General features: G+C 36.2%; 1 non-coding gene across 1 annotated transcript; it reads left to right on the forward strand.

Annotated features, from left to right (window-relative positions):
• Positions 1-492: 492 nt before the first annotated feature.
• Positions 493-564, forward strand: TRNAC-GCA (transfer RNA cysteine (anticodon GCA)). Its single transcript has one exon. It is a non-coding gene; the product is annotated as a tRNA-Cys (tRNA).
• Positions 565-7735: the final 7171 nt, after the last annotated feature.

Consider the following 7735-nt stretch of genomic DNA (forward strand, 5'->3'; position numbering starts at 1 on the left):
TCGAAGCAATGATTCAAGACAACGGTGATCCAATACACTATTAACTCATGGTCCTAATAAAGTGGCTAGGCAGTGTGTTAGTCCTGTGTTTCACAATCCCCTAAGTACAAGTACAGAATATGCGCATACAACCATGTGATATCATGGTGATGTCCGAATGCAAGGTTAAAATTCCAATCTTCATTACGCCGACGAACAACCGATACATTAGTTCCCCCCCCCCCCTATTTATATCGATTCTGTGTCACTGCGCGTGATGCACAGTGACGCGTTGGCTAGCTCGGGCACTAGCCCAACGTAATTTGTTATATTTTTTTAATATAAAACTTTCCCATTCTCCCACCCCTTTTGTGCCCTTCCAAGGGTTCTGGTGCAGTTACGTCACCTATAGGATGACATACTTTTGCCAAAAGGTGCACGAATTTCAAAATATTGCATAACTAATGTTAAAAGTTCGTTATTCGATCGATAATTCCAACAAGAACGACAAGTGGGGGTATAGCTCAGTGGTAGAGCATTCGACTGCAGATCGAGAGGTCCTCGGTTCAATCCCGAGTGCCCCCTTACGTTTTTTTTTTTTTTTTTTTCTTTCTTCTTTTCCCTTCTTTCCTTTTCAATTCAAGAGACGAGAAAAGTTGGAAACTGCACCTAGAATTTGAGAAAACAGAAGGTAAAATATATGCAGTACTCAAATAATGATAAAATAATCACTGTTAATAACAACATCAAGAAATTCAGCAAATACTAACAACCAGTTTATTAACTTCTGTACTCTTCTTCCTTTGGCGCAAGGAAGGCACATGCTTTTGCTGCACCAGCCAAAAAATGAATACATAACTATATAAAAATAATACAATTGGCATAATAAATAATAATAAAAAAAATAATCTCTCTCCTCAAGTAAATAACTATCAAGCTGACATCTGAATTTCCCCAAGCTCTCGGCCTCAACCACTCAAGGAGGTAACTTATTCCAGTAATTAACAATCCAGTCTAAAGTTCTTTCCTTGTAACTCGAATTTATGATCCCTAGTTCTGGAATCATTTACAACAGTGAAAATCTTCCTCCATTCACTTCGCTTGCCCTCTCAGAGCCTTAACCACCTGTCAGGTTTGCTCTAAGGAATCTTTGTTGCCAAGTTCTGTAACTGTAGCCCACATATTCGAACTCTTTCCTCATACAGGTGCCCTTTTCAGATCTCGCTGAATGGGTTGCCCGTTTCCGGATGTGGTCTCTATATTTAGACACAGTGTTCAAGTGAGATCTTATATAGTGCAATTATTGGATATAGCCAGCGCTCACGTGTTACAGAAGAAAATACAGCCGCACTAGCCGAGTGGTCAGACGTGAGGGTGCATAGTACATGTGCTTTGATTGACCGAAGTTCAAGCCCATGACTGCTAAATACGGTACTGTTTCTTGTATTCTCTCAATCTTTTGAATTCGCTGACCGTTTAGTTGTCCCCAAGTATACACAGAAAATTTCTTTAGTTATTTATTTATTTTTGTCGTGTCAGACTGACGGCAGGCTAGATCAGTGTACCGTACCTGATGATGTGGACAGGAAGCTGAATTGTTGGATCTGCTTACATCATCACAGTCTTGGATCTGCTTACCCACGACAGAATGCAAAACTGGAAAGCGTGTGTGAAGTGAGTTCCAAAGCGCCTCAACGATGAACAGATATATTTGTTTGTGAATGGGACTATGCTTGCAACATCTAACGCGATATGAAGAGGAACGAAATATCATTTTGTATCACATGATGATTGAAACCTGGTAGAGGTTTCTGGTTCCAGTTGGAACAAGAAAGAAAGCAACGCAGCATACAGAGAAAACATTAGTCATTTTAATGGCTGAAGAAATTCAACACTTCCGAAAGTACTGGGAACACTATATTTATGTTATCAGGACTTTCATCTTCGCTTTTCACCTTCGTTTTGGAAGGAAAGGAGTACGTCATCCTCTAGTTCCAGAGTTGTTGCAACCGGATATGTTGACGTTACTTGATTTTTCGGTCTATAATTGAACGAATAAAGCATCCACTAGTTCAGAAAAGCCATTTTCATTTTTCAGTCTTCCAGTTTGGAAGACTGAAAAATAATCTGGTAGTTCGTCGATTCTAGTTGGATGGATGAAGTGAACGAAACCATCAAAAATCTGCTGTACAGTTGTGACGAAAGTCTAAAATGTGATGGCGTTGGTATAATCACCGTCCTCCCCACACCGGGTGGAAAAGACCTGAGTTCGAATCCCGTCAATGACGCGAGGAATTTTTAATGCGCCACGATTTTCACGACGTAGCTGAGTTAGTCGATCTCAGGAGAGGGTAGCATGGTTTTTTCTCTCGGAAACTCGGTATTTTCATACAGCAAATCGACCGCAGTACACACGCAATTTACAGACATATGATATACGGCGCAATATATCCTGTTACTGATGCGCCTAAAACCCAATAACAACATGTGGTCAGTGAAAGCTAGAAGTAAATAAATAATTGTCTTGTTTCCAACTACTTACTAATTAACTAAATAATAATATATAAAGAAATTGTTTTCACTTCATGGCATTACTGTATTACGTAATGCAAAAACTTTAAAAATCCGGCGACCTCGGAGACTGGAGAGTTGCCGGATTTTGAAATTAGAGAAATATATATTGTGGTTGATCAATCTTGAAAAACATATTTCGTTGAATATTAAAGATAATAATTGAACTTGTTTACATCTGTAAACATATATAATGACTAAAAGGTAGTGCTAGTGGTGAGAGTTGTAAATAATAATCCAATTTACTAAATGTAAACAAATGACAGTAAACAAAGTCATGTACTGTAATGCCAATTTTAAACATGCATAGTACACTATCAGAGAGAAAAACAATGAATATGCTTCAGAGAAAAAATATTTTCACATTGGAGAATTTAAAAAAAAATGAATTATTTTTCTTCTTCTTAAAGGAATAATTATAACTGGATATTCGGAATTAAATGTATTATTTGTGAACGTCATTAAGCCGGTGTTTAAGGAAGAAATTTAATTAAACATACGTTTTCTCCAGCTATACTCACACTAGACATTTTGTATCTTTCTTTGCTCTTAGCTTTCTAAAGTGGCGTTTAACCGGTCACAAGCTCACGCAAGCGCTGTATGACTAGTCACAGAACCAAAATTTGCAAGAGTAGTTAGCGTTAAGTTACGAAGTTTACTGAATAAGATATAACACTAGAAGAGATTCTAAGTTATAATATAAAGATATTTGCATGACTAACTTGTCCTATCATCTGTTTTTGCGGCCAGAAAAATTTAAACTGCATTGATAATAAAGTGGTCTCAATTTTCATAACAGAAAACTTACCTTTGTAACGAGTTTCCCTGGTATTGCACAACTTTCAAACAGATGACACTGAAATAACAGCCTGTTTCAGGTAAATTTTGATATATCACCTGGTTTTGGCGCATTATAGCCTTAGTTGCTAATGCGCCAATAAAATCCAACAACCAACCAGCCTGTTTCAGGTCCCTCATATCTTTAGCTACATTACAACTTTGAAATTTCTGATTTCGTATGTTGCGTGGCAGCCCACATCGAACAATTTCTTTACAACTGTATTGTCACTGGAGGCCCACTTGGTATTTGATGAGGGAGCAGTTAGTCCTGAAAGAGGATGTCACAGCCATCTTATTTTTAAAAAAAATGGACGATTACTCTTTTGGTGAGGTCATTCGTTTGAATAAATTCTTCGGTTGCAAAAAAAAAAAAAAAAATTAGAAGACAAGGAAGTCCTGCATGAATCTTAAAATGTCACCATATTCTGCATAGATTCTTAAAGACAAATGCGATGTTGATATGAGTGCCGGATTGCTTTCTTAATATTTTCAGATTGTAACATGTTGGGGTTTTTTTTTTTTTTTTTTGTAAAACGTGCTGGATTTTACAGAGTTTATTGTATTCACTCAACATTTTGTCATACTTCATTTCCTCCTGGATTTTTAATAAAAACTGAAATGCAACATGTATTTCACGTTTCTTCTGTGATTAATATAACAAGGAAATAGTAATGTTTCATGATTTATATGTTTATCGAACAGCAAAAACACGGGCTCCTCAACTTTCATTATGCGCGAATCGAGAACATTTCTTTTCTGCGCATCCACCATATTAGCCATTCATTAAATAAATAAATTTTCTGTTTATACTCCGGGATGACCAAACAGTCAGAGGAGTTAACAAGATAGACAGAATACAAGAAACAGCACCGTATTCAGCATCACGGGCTTGAAATGAGCGCACTGTACAAACATAATATCCAGTGCATCAGCTACAATATACAGCAATGCATAAAGATAGACTATGTGACCTAAATGGGAAAAGAAAAAGGAAATTCTTACATTTCTATTGGTCTGATTTTAATGAAACTTGCAAGGTTTCGACAAATCTTTCTAAAAAAGCCAAATATAAAATTTCATGGAAATCCATATGCTGGAAGTTGAGTTATTACATAGAGACGGACAGACAGAGAGAGAGAGAGAGAGAGAGAGAGAGAGAGAGAGAGAGAGAGAGAGAGGGACGAACATAGTGAAGACAACAGGTGCATTACGCATATATACTAAAGCACCTAATAAAGCATTAGATGTTGATAAAAAAAAAATAATTCTCGTTTTGATTTAACTCTCTCTTGTACACAGATAGATAGCAATCAGATAGTGTGAACTAATAACGGATTAGTTATCATAAAAATGATTACAACATTAGATCGTTTATAATACAGAATTAATTTCTACCATTTTAGCTGATGTAGTGGTACATATTAGAAGAAAGTACATGACAATAATACGTAATATATTAATACTCCTCAATAAATAATGCATAAGTTGTACCTTCGTGGATAGACATGCATTCATAAAATTTAAAGAGATTCAAAATGAAAATCCCGTTGCTGATTAACGCATGCAGTTGGCTTGCAGAATAAATTAATGGTGAATAGAATAATTTAGTATGTTTATTATTGCACTTAACCATTAATGTAAAAATGAGAAAGAATCCAAAAAGCAGACAGAAATGAGGAAAAATAAGGGAAGTAAAAGCTCTTAGCGATAGAAACAAAAACACCCTCACTTAACCATTAGTTTTACTAAATAAGGAGAATAAAATTCTGGTGAAGTGAATTTAGAGCAGTCATCAAAATGAATACCCATCTGTCAAGTTGAGGAAATTTGGCCTTTCTTTTTCACGTGGCCAAGGAATATGTTCTGTGTAGAAGCAGTTAGGCTAAAGATTCGAAAAGTTACTATGAAGGGAAAGTTAAAGTTGAGTCCTAGAAACTCTGACTCGACGGCTGTTGTTGTTGTTGGGTTTTAGGAACATTAGCAACCAAGACCATACTGCTTCGTGTATATTGTCTGTAAATTGCGTGTGTTTTGAGGTCTATTTTCTGTTTGCTGGACGAAAAACCAGAGTTTCCGGGAGAAAAAACCATGCTGCCCTCGCCTGAGATCGATTAACTCAGTCATGTTGTGGTTGTGAGAAAGCCCATAAAAATTCCTCGAGTACGGCGATTCTACCAACTGTACTACCCACCAGGGCAAATAGACGACATGAAAACTATATCTACTGAGTAGACTGTCGAAATAACGGCACAATTGAGATTGGATGTTTACATACAGCGCAGATGACTTGCAGTGCCGAAAAAAAGAAAACGGAAAACGGCACGTGATTACTTTATTTGTTAAATTCGCCATTTTGAAAGTGAATTCTGTACTGATATCACGGATTATACTGCTGTTTTACATTTATTTTCAATTAAAAACCTCACCATGGCTTCTAAAGTTAATAGACCTCATGTAGAGAAGAAAAGAAGAATAAGTAAGAACATTAAAGCTTAGTGACAAACTTGATATAATAATAGAAAATAGAACGGGCGTAGGGGCTCACATCTGGTGATGGGCTTGGCACACCCAGGGTCCCCAGCTGGATATCATCGTTCTTCTCTTTCTTGGTGATTCCCTTCTACTTCTCTCTCTATCGGGGTAATTCAGAAATTGTTTTTGGCTGGTGCAGCATAAGCCTCGGGCTTCCTTGCACCATATGGCTAATAATAATAAGTAGGAGTGTATTAATGGCAGAATATCACATTGGATCGTCAACGTGTTTGTTTTTTATGTGCAGTTAATAAAATTGCTTCTTAATCTCTCGATTTTTTATTTAGTCTCATTATTTCTGCATTAAATATATTAAAAATAAAACTTTCTAGATAACGGAAAACTCGAATTAACGCATCGTGAATCCCCAAAGGTGCCGTTATTCTGAAAGCCTACTGTACATAAAGAAAAGTTCGCTCATTGGTGTTTATGGTGGATTACATTTTATCTATGTTATTTCTGAAGTAAAAGTATTTGAGGTATAAACTTAAACACTATTATACGCGAATTGCTATCCACTGCAACAAATTATACTTGGTAGGTGTCGAATGCTACCTAAACAAGCAATAAAATAATAGGGTTTTTTTTTTTTTTTTTTGGCATGTAGCAAAGAACAACTTGTATGAACCAAGCTCCTGTGTCAATCATAGATGGAATGTCTATTGGGAGGATATTTTCATTCATTGCGCTCATTCTACTCCACTGAGAGCTACCGAAAAAATGTAACTACTAGTCACCAATAAAAACTTCAAGACCACAGCTTCATTTAGTGCAGTGGTTCTCAATCTACTGAGACCTACGGACCCTTTAAAAAATCAAGAAAAGTTGTTTACGGACCCCTTCAAAAATCAAAAAAAGTTTGGGGATTCCAATATATATATGTATGTATGTTTGTTTCTCTGTGTGTGTGTGTGTATATATATATATATATATATATGTATGAACACTGGGTTTTTTGAAAAAAAAACTCTAAGTTTTATGTAAAACCAACCCAACTTTATTTTTATTTTTAAAAAAATATATAATAATAACTTAATTTATCATCAACTTGCTATACATAGAACGAATAATTTGACCAGTTCCAGAGTGTTCGTTTCGCAGATCCCCTGGGACTGGTCTCCTCGGACCCCAGTTTGGAAAACGCTGATTTAGTGCTTGGTATGTTTTACTAAATTCTAAATACAAAAAAGTTATAAGCAATAACGTACTGAGACAAGAAATCGGGCTTTGAATTTAAAGTAAACCGGTCCAGGGAACAGTAATCTTTGGTATGAATAACCTCTTACTTGAGGAACCATAAACCTTAAAAACAGACTTGAAAACACATAACTGGAAGACTGTCAGAGAAAATGAACACAGTTATATTAAAATATAACGGGAGGAATTTTTATCGGTCTTTTTCACAAAGTGGCTGAGTTAGTCAGTCTCAGGCGAGGGTAGCATGCTTTTTTCTCCCGGAAACTCGGGTTTTTCTTCCAGAAAACAGAAAATCAACTTCAGAACACATTCAATTTACAGACAATATGAACGGAGCAACATGGCCTTAATCGGCAATACTCTTAAAACCCAATAACAACAACCACCAATAACCAGTAGAGCAAATAACTGCAATAGCGTGAAATGTTTTGGAATAATAATCCCAAAAATTAGTTTGTATTTAATAACAGTCGACAGCGATCCTGGTTTATTCCTCCTCCAACCAACGAAAGTGAAATGAGACTGCGTACCAATGAGTTTATTTATCCCATAAAAAAAGTAGCGAAAAATTTAAAGTCACGCAGTCTTAAGCGCCATTTTGGATATTCACAAAATT

This window comes from Mastigoproctus giganteus, chromosome 7 (genome assembly GCF_048544385.1).
Source record: "Mastigoproctus giganteus isolate SK-2022 chromosome 7, ASM4854438v1, whole genome shotgun sequence".
In the NCBI taxonomy this organism is placed as follows: domain Eukaryota; kingdom Metazoa; phylum Arthropoda; class Arachnida; order Uropygi; family Thelyphonidae; genus Mastigoproctus; species Mastigoproctus giganteus.